This window comes from Pinus tabuliformis, chromosome 1_2 (genome assembly GCF_031772625.1).
Source record: "Pinus tabuliformis cultivar Carrire ecotype Pingquan chromosome 1_2, CPIR1, whole genome shotgun sequence".
In the NCBI taxonomy this organism is placed as follows: Eukaryota; Viridiplantae; Streptophyta; class Pinopsida; order Pinales; family Pinaceae; genus Pinus; species Pinus tabuliformis.
The window spans coordinates 586,798,839-586,813,125 of NC_142298.1; positions in this window are offsets into that span (position 1 = coordinate 586,798,839).

Here is a 14,287-nt window from a genome sequence, read left to right on the forward strand (position 1 = left end):
GTCGGTTATGTCCGCACTAATGACTCTTTCCGCGTGACAAAATGGCGACTCCACTGGGGATTTAACGTCCAGGTTGACGGGGTAACTGTTCCACCCGCCACTTCTGTACTGAATCCGGTGATGTTGGGTTTCATGTCCAACTAGCGTTTTCGGTTTGGAAGGCTACTGTTTGTGCTTGGTTTGATGCCCTAGATTATTTAGGCGTGTGATTCAAATTTGTTTGGTTCTTTAGAGACTTTAGGTGGTTTGCTTTGAGATTTTACTTTGTTTGCGTGTGCAGTAGTTAAAAGTATTTAACTATGGCAGAATTACCGAGACAATCCCATAGACTTCGGGGCAAGTCTCCTGAGGTTGTTTCTGTGGTCGAATTGTTGAGGAAATCCCATAGACTTCGGGGTGAACCTCCTCAAGACGTCCCGAGTCATTACGAAGGTTTAAAGGTCATTGTAACTCCTCCTAGTGGCAGTAGAGTAGGTTCACCTGAAGAAGGAGAGTCTTCGTTGGTAGTCCATCAAGATTACCAAAGTCTAGAGACAGGTTATAATCCTGAAGCAGTTGCAGTTTCTGAGCTTGCTGGTAGTTTTTCATCTACTAGTGATATAGGCGAAGAACCTGAAATATCTGAACTTGTTACTCCAACTTCTAGTGTACCAGATTCACCCAGGGTAGAAAGAGTCATCACCGAAAATCTTCCTACTGGTTTGATAGCTATTGAAGGACTTGCTCCAGAGGAAGAATTAGGCGTATCTATCCTTGAAGATCAACTTACTATTGATCTAAGGGAGCGTGAATCTATTTTTTATAGTCCTCCTAGAAGTACTACTTGGTACCTTTCGTTAACCAATTATTTAGACAACTCAGGGGTAGGTTTTTCTCCACCTCGTACTCCGTTTCCACCTGGACGTATTTATACTCCTGTAAATATGTCTGGTCAGTCGTCCGTGTTCACTCAATCTCCTGAATCTTTCTTACACAGTGGTCCTTCTGTTCCCACCGGGTATCAGTCACTTTCTGGTACCTTTGCGGGGGCATCTCCTCAACCCATTGATCATGGGTTATTAGCTGGAAACAATGGTAATAAACCGTTGGGTGTAGGGGACATTTACATGATGCCAGGTTCAGTTCCCGTTTCTCAACCTCAAGGTGGTCAATTACTGCCTGGGGGGCAGCCTCAATTAACGCCTGGGGGGCAACCTCAAGGTACGCAAATTGTGTCTGGGGGGCAACCTCAAGGTACGCAAATTGTGTCTGGGGGGCAACCTCAAGGCCAGTAAAACTGAGCTAAAATATTCGCATGTGGAGAAATTGGCCCTGGCAGCTGTTCAGGTTGTCCAGCGTTTTCGTCATTACATTCTTCTCCGTAAAACTACGGTGATTTCGGATTGCAACCCTATGATCTATATTTTGACTAAACAATTGCTAGGGGGCAAGTACTCCAAATGGATTGTTATCCTGCAAGAGTTCGATTTGGAGTTCGAGAAGTCCAAGTCTAAGAAATCCTTAGTTTTTGCGGAATTGATGTGTGACTTCCCGCGTGCTGACATGGAAACTGTGGCAAAGGAACCCATTGCAGACGAATCTTTGTTTCTTATCAGCACTTTAGATCCGTGGTATGGGGATATAATCGTCTATCTCCAAACCCAATCCTTTCGGCCCGAAGCTTCAAAGTCGGAACGCCGGAAAATTCGATTCCAGTCCCAACAATACAGAATTATTGGAGATACTCTTTATCGTCGTGGGGCGGACTTGGTTTTTCGTCGTTGCTTAACTCATGAAGAGGCAGAAAGGGTTCTGAATGACTGTCATTCTGGAGCATGTGGCGGTCATATGTCTGGGTATGCCACAGCTCAGAAGGTGTTGTGTGCTGGCTATTTCTGGCCGTCTATGTTTAAATATTGTATCATTGCGGTCCGGAAATACCACAATTGTCAAGTGTTTGATCACAAGATGTGCGCACCACCTACTCCTCTCCACCCTATAATTGTCGTTGGTCCTTTTACTAAATTGGGTATCGATTTTATTACATGTAACCCTCACTCGGCCGGGGGGCATGCGTATATCATCCTTGCGGTTGATTATTTTAGTAAGTGGGCTGAGGCGATGCCTACATTCGAGGCAAGCGGAAAGACAGCAACGATTTTCGTATTCAATCATATTATTACTAGGTTTGGTGTCCCACAAGCGATAATCACTGACCATGGGCGCCATTTTCGAAACATTATGATGACAGAACTTACAAGCCAGCTTGGTTTACGCCATGATAGTTCTACTCCTTATTATCCTCAAGCAAATGGTTTGGTTGAATCCATCAACAAAGTTCTAGTTATCATGATCCGACGAATCATTGGTATTCATCGGTCGAATTGGCATAACATGTTATTTTCAGCGCTTTGGGCATACCGAACCTCAGTAAAAACATCAACAGGGTTCACTCCTTTCCAACTAGTTTATGGTTTGGAAGCAGTGTTGCCCATTGAATGCGAAATCCCATCACTTCAAATGGCTATCGAATTACTCCCGGCTACTTCCGAAGAGGAGTAGCGTCTGTTATACTTAGCTAAATTAGATGAGACTCGACGTGACGCTGCTTTGGCAATCGAGACTCACGCAAAAAGGATGAAAGCTCAGTATGATCGTAACGTGACCCCTCGTAATTTTTTGGAAGGAGACCTAGTGCTATTATATGATCAAGCTAACGATAAATTAGGTGCTGGAAAATTCGTTGCCATGTGGCATGGGCCCTACATTGTCAAGCAAAAGCTAGCGAAACGGGCCGATGAGCTGGTAGATTTTGATGGGGACTCTTTGGGTAAGCCCAGAAATGGATTTTACCTAAAGAGGTATTATGCTTAAATGGTGGGTATGGAGATTCAGTTAGTTTTAGTTAGGTTACTTTTTCTTTCTAGCTGGTATGTGTGTTTAGTTTAGACTGTGTGCTTAGTTTAGAGAGTGTGTTTTTCGTCGTTATTCTGGCTTATCTTGGTTTTACTCTTGATATTGCAGATGTCGACGCCTCTCCAAACGTACATTGGATTTGTTGATGGTGCTTGTCGTAGTACACGGAATATCTCTTCCGCAGCTTGGGTGATCTATTCGCCCTCTGACGAGTTAGTTTCTATGCATGGGGTGAGCCTTGGTCAAACAACAAACAACATTGCAGAATACAGTGCAGTGATTGAACTTTTATCTGAATCTATTTCATCTGGGATTCGGAGTTTGATAGTGAGGTTAGATTCTGAACTCGTTGTATTACAGCTTAATAGAGTCTTTGCCATTAGAAATCTGGTGTTATTAAGATTGTTTTTGAGGGTGCGTCTCTTGGAACGTGAATTTGATTACATTGAATATCAGCATATTCCAAGGTCTTTAAATACATTAGCAGATGCAATGGCGTCTCGAATGTTAAATAGACATTTGTAACAATCATAAATGTAAATTTATAAACATTTCATCACACATGTTTAACAAAATAAGTCGGTAATAATGATATATATAGATAGGAGTATGTCAAAAACATACATCGTCTTCAATCATAGGTTGAAAAACGCCTTATGATCGGCAAAAATGATAAGTACAAAAAACCAAAAATGTCGCATGTGTCTACAAAAATGACTAGCCAATCACTGGTGGTGCTCTCTATACGAGACCACTGCCCGCGCTACCCTACACAAGAACCTCCTGAAAGGTCCTAGGACTGCGACCACGTAGCGCTGAAGTCGGATAGGAATGTCATCTATAGTGGTCTCTGGTATACCCGCCGTCAGACACTCTAGATCCTCTTCCAGCTCGGCTAAGGTCTCTGCGGCCGCATCCTGTGGGGCCGGTGCTGGTACAGCTGGTACTCTTCTCTCAAAAGCCCGGAGATTGGCTGGAGGCCGTGGACCTACATCTGCATTTTGAAAATTTGTGCTGTCAGTTTTGAGACGATATATAAAAAACAAAAAAAAAATAGATAATTTAAAAAACTTGTGAAAAATGAAATACCTCTGTCATCCCATTGTTCTCCCTGTGGAAGAAGCATGTCCGGATCATTGCGAAAATCCATTCTTGCATAAGGAAAATCCTGAATCGCAAAGACCTGGCCCTCCAGCCAGTGAAAGTAACCATCAGGAAATCGAACAACTGATGCTCCCTCATCAGGATGCTGGGCCATTACCGCAACCCATCTCGTCAACTTAGGCTCCCGAGGAGCCCCAACTGGAACTGTAAGATGTTGGGGGATCAGCATTGGAACTCTCTCTAGGGCAAAGCTCACAACTAAAGGCCCATATCCAAAGGTCTTCAGTTGTCCGTTCTTTGCCCTGGTTAGTTGGCCCTTCATATTGGCCAACACAGCATTGCACCAGTTGAAAATGGTGCCTTGGAAGCAATCTATAGCCATCCGCATTTGGGAACCAGTGGCTATGTGCAAAGCGGCAGCACCGCAAAGTCTAGTAACTATAAAGGCAATTACCATAAGTTCAGGTCGGGATATGTATTTGATTTCTATCCCCTTATCCTGGTTTTGATTGTTGCACCACTCTAGCCGGAGACTAGCAAGGGATTGGCCACCCGGCCTAGTCCCGAAAAGAGAGAGTTTCTCGCCCCTGTAAGGCAAGCCAGTGAGAAAGTATATGTCGGAGGACTCTATCTCGAGCTGGTGTTCTCCGATGTAAAAACATTGATCCTGAATGTTCCACCTTTCAACCAGCCACTCTAAGAATGGCACCTGGGCCCTCATGCCAGGTATGGCCCAGTACTTGTAGAGACCGCATGCCTTTAAAGCATCAATGGAAGGTTGATGACCTATTGCGGCCAATTCAACATCTTCGTGTTCTCTTTCACGCCAACCTAGCATGGTGGCCAATCTACACACCAAAAAACATTAATTAGAATTCATAAAATAAAATTTTGATGGTTGATTTTTGTGTTTGGGGTTTGAAAATCCGCTTTGCATGGAGTACGCACCCCGCGTTCAGAACACAGAGCAGCGGGACGCAGCTGCTCTGAAGGTGCGCTGCGTACTCCGACCTTTTTCCCATCTACGAAAAAGTTGGGGTACGCAGGTCGCCCATGGGGCACCTGCGTCCCCCGAAAAGCGTACTCTAAAACCCCAAACCCTCCAAAAAATCAAACTAAGACTTGAAATGAAATTCTAAACGGATGAAATTGAAGAGGAGGATGTTGTGAAATACCTGAAAGAGACGGCGCTCGATTCTGACGGTCGGATTCTCCGCAAAGTCCACGCGAAGTTTCTTGTCAAAAGCCCTTTTCTCAACCTCAACAGTAAAATGGTAAAAATGACATGGTAAAAAGTCTTTTTATAGGTTTTTTGGATAAATGAATGCTAAATTTGTTTATTTTTCACCATGAAAGGATATTTTTCAATGTATTTTTGCCCATCTTAAACAGGTATGAGTAATGTGTTGTTTTTGTGCAGGACAAAGGGGCTTTGGGGTAAAATCATCATTTTTCACGAACCAAGAAATCAGAGTCATCTTTTAAGCCCTTTTCTGACTCCTAAAACATGAAAAGATTGCCGAGCGTTTCTTTTACACTCGTTAAAACGGAATTAAAAGACGGTCCTCTTACAGCCCTTTTCTGACCGTAAAAACACGAAAAGATTGTCGGATTTTTGTCGTTTCAAATTCGATACTGGAAATAAAACGACATGCCTCTGATCGCTTTTTACTTTTCAGGTCAAAGGCATTAATCATGAAAGTACTCCTTGGTCGCAAGATCAAGCGGTTCTCTCAGGTATTATTTTATACCTTTTCGGGCTTGGGAGACACAAATTTACGAAAAAGTTCACCTTGGAGTCTTCTTTAGTTTTTTCAGACTCTCTAAAATTGAAAAACGTCGAGTTTCTCCTATACTGGACTCGTTAAAATTTCACAGTAAAGGACCTGTTCGATTACAAACAGGAACGGACCACTCCTTAGGGTCCGAATCTAAACTAAGTTGGACTCATCCGAAGGATGAGCTTATAATCAAGCATATGTTATCCTCCTCAAGCTTGTAAAAAATAAAGAGGTACTTGCCAGAAATGGTGGGGGAAAAGAGAGAAGAATGAACCTATTTGTTATCCTTTGTTACAGAAGAACCTTATCACCGCTCTTGAACACAACACTTTTTATTCACCTGGGTTGGGAAATCCTTTGCCTTAAAGTTGATCAAACCACTTTGAAAGTCTTCAACCGTTTCCGGGTATTAACTTTGGGTCAATCGTCACCAAGCCATTTTTCGTGTCATTATGTGTTCAAGAGGTCTCTGGAAATAAACCATTCATATGCAAAATACTTGTCATCCATTTGACCATCCCTGAGTCAGTCCTTACAGCAACATTTCTTCAACTTGAACAATGATTTCGTGTTGTGGGATTGCCTGCAACGGGTCGCTTTCTATCGACATCAGCACATTATCTAGAAAGATGACTTAGAAATCGTCAGTACCTTGAAGTCTGCATGCACCAATGGCAGGTTTCTCGCCTTTGACGACAGATTACATCATTGACTTTCGATCAAAGGATTCCGTGACGTGTTCGACATCAACCCATTCATTCACAGTTCATGGATTGTACTGGGTACTTTGAGAACCATTGACATTACTGGTGGTCTCTCTCACACTTGTTAACGGTTTACATCATTGACCAGTAATCAAGTGGTTTCTACCATGCTCGACATCAACTCATTTATTCGCATGGATAGAATCGTACCAATTCGGGAAGTAGAAATGAAGACCCTGGATCTAGTTTCCACCATGCAGGCTGCGAGGAATTTTGTATTCATTATATAGTAGACTAATCATAAACAGATGGCTGCGTCCATACTGTGTCTACAAAAGTCTATGATTGTGATGTACTGCAAAATCATTCTTGTATCAGAGCAGTAGTTAGATTGTTAGTTAAAGTTTTCAATCTGAGTATGGGAATGCCTACCTCAGCAATGATATCATCTTATATATATATATTTTGTGTTGAATATTTGCAGGTTCTTACCACGTCCTCCACAAGATACTCCTTGAAATGATAAAGTACTTCACCTTCCTAGATCATAAAAACCCTAATCTACTACAGGCTTCGCACTTTAGGGGGCAATCTGTTACACTAAAAAATGTCACCATGACTATTTGCAGTTAGTATGGCTCCATCCACTGTCATACTATCCTCCTTGGCAAGTCTCATGCCTCTTGTCGTGGCGGAAAAAGTCGTTTGTGCGGACACAACTGACCTCCCTAGGAGTCTAAACTCTCTAGCGACAAACAAGACAAAATGGAGCGATCTTTCTCTAAATACACCTTTTAAAACATGAAAACTACAAGTGTTTAGGCTTACCTTATTCCAAAACGCTGTTGTTGTAGTCCGTTCTTGCCAATCCGGATGAGCTCCTCCTTCACATCAATTCCTGCAACCACAAACAATCAAACAATTACCAAGCACTTGCATTTCATATAATAAAACATATATTCAACATGCAGACCAAGGAACACATGAAATAACTCATTAACACAAGCTATTGAGAAAAATAAACCAGTTTGTATTAATAACGAAACAAAGAAACTCTTACAACCTGGCCTTGGTGTTGTGCAAGTTCCTCCCAGGGTCCATCAAGGGTTTTCCTCTACTTTGACAAAGCTCACCCACTTCCAAGTAGAATCAAGCAAAGACAATCTCTCCTCACAAGGTTCTAAATGGGAGTCCTAATTCCTGCAGCATTTACCCAAAGAAAATGTATAGCTTCAACCTCTCCTCCCTCTGGCTCAATGTCTTTATTTATAGTGCTGTAAAGAGGTTATTCAGGTCCACCATCAATGGGATAATCCCCCTCTTTGGGTGGGATAGCTCCCTTATTGATGGGATAAGTTCCTCCTTAATAGGGATACATGAACCAACTGGAGGCGCATCCATTTCATCAAACCGACCTCTAGAAAGTTCTAGAAGTAACCACAAGTAACTTTTTTAAGATGAAACTTGCGCATTTTGCCTTTTACAGAAGGACGCACCTGTCCCTTAACATACAGAGCGTCCAAGGACGCAGCTTTTGTGAACATTGTGAGCGTCCCCGCAGGTAAGGCTAGAGAGAACCTGCGACCCCAGAGATAAACACATTTTTTACAAGACTTTCTCTCTTCTTTGAGTTTGAGATGGATAGCAGAGGCATAAGACTTGCCTAAGAGGGTAGCATGACTGTTGATTTGAGCCATACTAACTGTAAGTAGTCATGGTGACATTTTTTAGTGTAACAGATTGCCCCCTAAAGTGCGAAGCCTGGAATAGATTAGGGTTTGTAATTCTAGGAAGGGTGAAGCGCTTTATCATTTCAAGGATTGTCTTGTGGATGACCTGGTTGGAACCTGCAATTTTCAACACAAAATACATGTATAAGATTATATCATCACTGAGGTAGGCATTCCCATACTCAGATTCAAAACTTTAACTAATGGACTAACTACTCTGATACAGGAATGATCTTGCAGTACATCATTTTTATAGACTTTTGTAGACACAGTATGGACGCAGCCATCTGTTTATGATTAGTCTACATAGATAATGAATACAAAACTCCTCGCAGCCTGGATGGTAGAAACTAGATCCAGGGTCTTCACTTCTACTTCCCGAATTGGTACGATTCTAGCCATGTGATTAAATGATTTGATGTCGAACATGTTAGAAACCACTTGATTACCAGTCGATGATGTAAACTGTTAACAAGCGTGAGAGAGACCACCAGTAATGTCAATGGTTCTCAAAGTACCAAGCACAACCCGTGAAATGTGAATAGATGTTTTGATGTCGAACACTTCACGGAATCCTTTGATCGAAAGTCAATGATGTAAACTGACGTCAAAGGCGAGAAACCTGCCATTGATGCATGCAGACTTCAAGGTACTGTCGATTCCTAAGTCATCTTTCTAGATAATGTGTCGATGTCGATAGAAAGCGACCCGTTGCAGGCAAGCCCGCAACACGAAATCATTGTTCAAGTTGAAGAAATGTTGCTGTAAGGACTGACTCAGGGATGGTCAAATGGATGACAAGTATTTTGCAGATGAAAGTTTTGCTTGCAGACCTCTTGAACACATAACGACACGACAGATGGCTTGGTGACGAATAACTCAAAGTTAATCCCCGGAACCCGGTTAAAGACTTTCAAAGTGGTTTGATCAACTGTGAGGTAAAAGATTTCCCAACCCAGGTGAATGAAAAGTGTCGTGTTCAAGAGTGGTAATAAAGTTTCTTTTGAGACAAAAGGTAACAAACAGGTTCATTCTTCTCTCTTTTCCCCCACCATTTCTGGCAAGTACCTCTTTATTTTTAACAAGCTTGAGGAGGATAACATATGCTTGATTATAAGCTCATCCTTCGGACGAGTCCAACCTAGTTTAAATTCGAACCCTAGGAAGGAGTGGTTCGTTCCTGTTTGTAATTGAACAGGTCCTCTACTGTAAAAGTTTAACGAGCCCAGTATAGGAGAAACTCGGCGTTTTTCAATTTTAGAGAGTCTGAAAAAAACAAAAGGAGACTCCACGTTGAACTTTTTCGTATATTTGTGTCCCTCAAGCCCGAAAAAGTATAAAATAATACCTGGGGGAACCGCTTGATCTTGCGACCAAGGAGTACTTTCATAATAGTGTCGTTGACCTGAAAAGTAAAAAGCGATCAAGGACACGTCGTTTTATTTCCTTATCGAGTTTGAAACGACAAAAACCCGGCAATCTTTTCCTGATTTTGCGGTCAGAAAAGAGCTAAAAGGGGACCGTCTTTTAATTCCGTTTTAACGAGTGTAAAAGAAACGCTCGGCGATCTTTTCATGTTTTAGGAGTCAGAAAAGGGCTTAAAAGATGACTCTGATATTTTTGTTTGTGAAAAATGACAATTTCCCTCGAAATCCCTTTGTCCTGCACAAAAGCAACACATTACTCATACCTGTTTAAAATAGGCAAAAATACATCGAAAAACATCTTTTCATGGTAAAAAATGAACTAATTCATCCAAAAAACCTATAAAAAGACCTTTTACCATGTCATTTTTACCGTTTGACTGTTGAGGTTGAAAAAGGAGCTTTTGACAAGAAACTTCCCGTGGTCGCTGCGGAAAATCCGACCGTCGGAATCGAACGCCGTCTTATCCAGGTATTTTACACATCCTACTCTGCATTTCTATCCGTTTAGAATTAATTTTTAGGTCTTAGTTTCATTTTTTGGGGGGGTTTTGGTTTTGGAATGCGCCTCTCGGCGGACGCGGGTGCCCTTCGGGTGACCCGCGTCCCCCGACTTTTTCCTATACAGGAAAACGGTCGGAAGACGCAGCCCGCCTTCAGGCCAGCTGCGTCCGGGCGCCCTGTGCTACAAAGCCGGGGTGCGTCTTCCGAGAAACGCGCATTTCAAAACCCCAACCCCCTCAAAAAACTATCTAAAAATTCCCAAATCAATTTCTAATGACTATTTCTGATGTGCAGGGCATTAACCATGTTAGATTGGAGAGAAAGAGAGCATGTAGAGGATGATGAAGCTGCAATAAATCATCAACCTTCCCTGGATGCCCTAAGAGCATGCGGATTATACAAATATTGGACCATACCGGCATGAGGGTCCAGGTAAGATTCTTGGAATGGCTGGTTGAGCGATGGAACGTTCAACAACAATGCTTTTACATAGGAGGGCACCAGCTCGAGATAGAGCCCTCGGATGTATACTTTCTCACTGGCTTGCCGAACAGAGGTGAGCAACTCAGTCTTGCGGGGACTAGGCCGGGTGGCCAATCCCTTGATAGTCTCCGCGACGAGTGGTGCACACCTGGGGCTCACCATTCGAAAGGCATAGAGATAAAACACATCACTCTGCCTGAACTCAAAGTCATAGCGTTCACGGTTACCAGAATTTGCGGCGCGGCCGCTTTACACATTGCTTCCGGATCCCAAATGCGGATGGCAATTGACTGTTACCAAGGCACCATTTTCAACTGGTGTGAAGCTGTGTCGGCTCATATGAAGAGCCAACTGACCAAGGCAAAGAACGGACGACTAAAGACTTTTGGATATGGGCCTCTAGTCGTGAGCTTTGCCTTGGAGAGAGTTCCAATGCTGATCCCTCAGCAACTCACTGTTGATATCTTGGGTCCTCGGGAGCCAAAGCTGATACGATGGGTTGCGGTGATGGCCCGGCATCCTGACGAGGGTGCGACAGTGGTTCGATTCTCAGATAGTTACTTTCACTGGTTAGAGGACCAGGTTTTTTCGATACAGGACTTTCCGTATGCCGGAGTGGATTTTAGAGGTGATCCGGACATGGTTCTTCCACAGGGAGAACAATGGGATGACAGAGGTACTTTTATTTTCACAAGTTTTCTAATTATGTATTTTTTTATTTTTCATATATATCGTCTCAAAACTAACAGTAAAATTTTCAAAATGCAGATGTTGGTCCACAGCGTCCAGCCAACCTCCGGCCTTTTGATAGACTACATCCAGCTGCACCGGTACCGGCCCCACAGGACGCGGCTGCAGAAGTACTAGCTGAGTTGGAGCATGATCTAGAGCGTCTCACGGCAGATATACCTGAGACTACTATGGACGACATTCCTATCAGGCTTCAGCGCTTCGTAGTCGCGGTCCCTGGACCGTTTAGGAGATTTTTGCGTAAGGTAGCCCGCGCAGTGGTGTCATACAGAGAGCACCACCAGTGATTGACTAGTCACTTTTGTAGTCACATGTGACATTTTGACTTTTTGTACTATCATTTTGCCGATCATAAGGTGTTTTCAACCTATGATCGAAGACGATGTATATATTTTTTGACACACTTCTATCTATATATATCACTATTACCGGCTTATCTTGTTTAACATATGTGATGAAATGTTTTTAAATTTACTTGCATGATTATCGTAAATGTCTGTCCAACATTCGAGAAGCAATTGCATCTGCTAATGTATTCAAAGACCTTGGAATATGTTGATATTCAATGTAATCAAATTCACGTTCCAAGAGACGCACTCTCAAAAACAACCTTAATAACACAGGATTCCTAATGGCATAAACTCTATTAAGCTGTAATACAACAAGTTCAGAATCTAACCTCACTATCAAACGTCGAATTCCAAATGAAATAGATTCGGATAATAATTCAATCACTGCACTGTATTCTGCAATGTTGTTCGTTGTTTGACCGAGGCTTACCCCATGCATAGAAACTAACTCGTCAGAGGGCGAATAGATAACCCAAGCTGCGGAAGAGATATTCCGTGTACTACGACAAGCACCATCAGCAAATCCAATGTATGTTTGGAGAGGCGTCGACATCTGCAATATCAAGAGTAAAACCAAGATAAGCCAGAATAACGACGAAAAACCACACTCTCTAAGCTAAGCACACTGACTAAACTAACACACTTGCTAGCTAGAAAGAAAATCTAACCTATCTAAAAATTTCTCCATACCCATCATTTAAGCATAATACCTCTTTAGGTAAAGTCCATTTCTGGGTTTACCCAAAGAGTCCCCATCAAAGTCAACTAGCTCATAAGCCCCTTTTGCTAGCTTTCGCTTTACAATGTAGGGCCCATGCCACATGGGAACGAATTTTCCAGCACCTAGCTTATCGTTAGCTTGATCATATAATAGTACTAGGTCTCCTTCCGAAAAACTTCGAGGGGTTACATTTCTATCATACTGAGCTTTCATTCGTTTCGCGTGAGTCTCGATTGCCAATGTAGCGTCACGTCGAGTCTCATCTAATTTAGCCAAGTACAATAAACGTTTCTCCTCTTCGGAAGTAGCTGGAAGTAATTCGACAGCCATTTGAAGTGATGGGATTTCGCATTCAATGGGTAACACAGCTTCTAAGCCATAAACTAGCTGGAAAGGAGTGAACCCTGTTGAATTTTTCACTGAGGTTCGGTATGCCCATAGCGCTGAAAATAACATGTTGTGCCAATTCGACCGATGAACACCAATGGTTCGTCGGATCATGATAACTAGAACTTTGTTGATAGACTCAACCAAACCGTTGGCTTGCGGATAATAAGGAGTAGAGCTATCGTGGCGCAAACCAAGCTGGCTTGTAAGCTCAGTCATCATGACGTTTCGAAAATGGCTCCCATGGTCAGTAATGATTGCTTGTGGGACACCAAACCTAGTTATGATATGATTGAATACGAAAACTGCAGCTGTTTTGCCGCTTGCGTCGAATGTAGGCATCGCCTCGGCCCATTTAGTAAAATAATCAACCGCAAGGATGATATACGCATGCCCCCCGGCCGAGTGAGGGTTACAAGTAATAAAGTCGATACCCCATTTGGCGAATGGACCAACGGCAATTATAGGGTGGAGAGGAGCAGGTGGAGCGCGCATCTTGCGATCAAACACTTGACAGTTGTGGCACTTCCTGACTGCAATGATACAATCTTTAAACATAGACGGCCAGAAATAGCCAGCGCGCAACACCTTCTGAGCTGTGGCATACCCAGACATATGACCGCCACATGCTCCAGAGTGACAATCATTCAAAACCCTCTCAGCCTCTTCGTGAGTTAAACAACGTCGAAAAACTAAGTCTGCCCCCCGGCGATAAAGTGTATCTCCAATAATTTTGTATGGCTGGGATTGAAACCGAATTTTTCGACGTTCCGCTTTGGAAGCTTCAGGCCGAAAGGTTTGGGTTTGGAGATAGATGATTATATCCCCGTACCACGGATCTACAGTACTGATAAGAAACAAAGATTCGTCCGCAATGGACTCCTCTGCCACAGTCTCTGTGTCAGCACTCGGGAAATCACACATCAATTCCGCAAAAACTAAGGATTTCTTAGACTTGGACTTCTCGAACTCCAAGTCGAACTCTTGCAGGATAACGATCCATTTAGAGTACTTGCCCCCTAGCAGTTGTTTTGTCAAAATATAAATCATAGGGTTGCAATCCGAAATAACTGTAGTTTTGCGGAGAAGAATGTAGTGACGAAAACGCTGGACAGCTTGAACGGCTGCCAGGGCCAATTTCTCCACATGCGAATATTTTAGCTCAGTGGGATTCAAGGTCCTACTAAGATAATATATCACATGCTCCGCTCCGAATTCATCTTCTTGAACTAACACCATTCCAATGGTGGAATGCGAAGCTGCGAGGTATAAGAAGTAGTCCTGGTTGTAGTTGGGAGGATGCAATAACGGTGCATGGGTCAACGCGTGTTTAAGTGCATCAAAAGATTGTTGGGCAATCTCGTCCCAAAAGAATTGTGCGTTCTGTTTCAACAACCGTGTAAAACCTTTAGTGACCTCGGCGTAGTTTGGGATGAATCGGCGTAAAAAGTTCG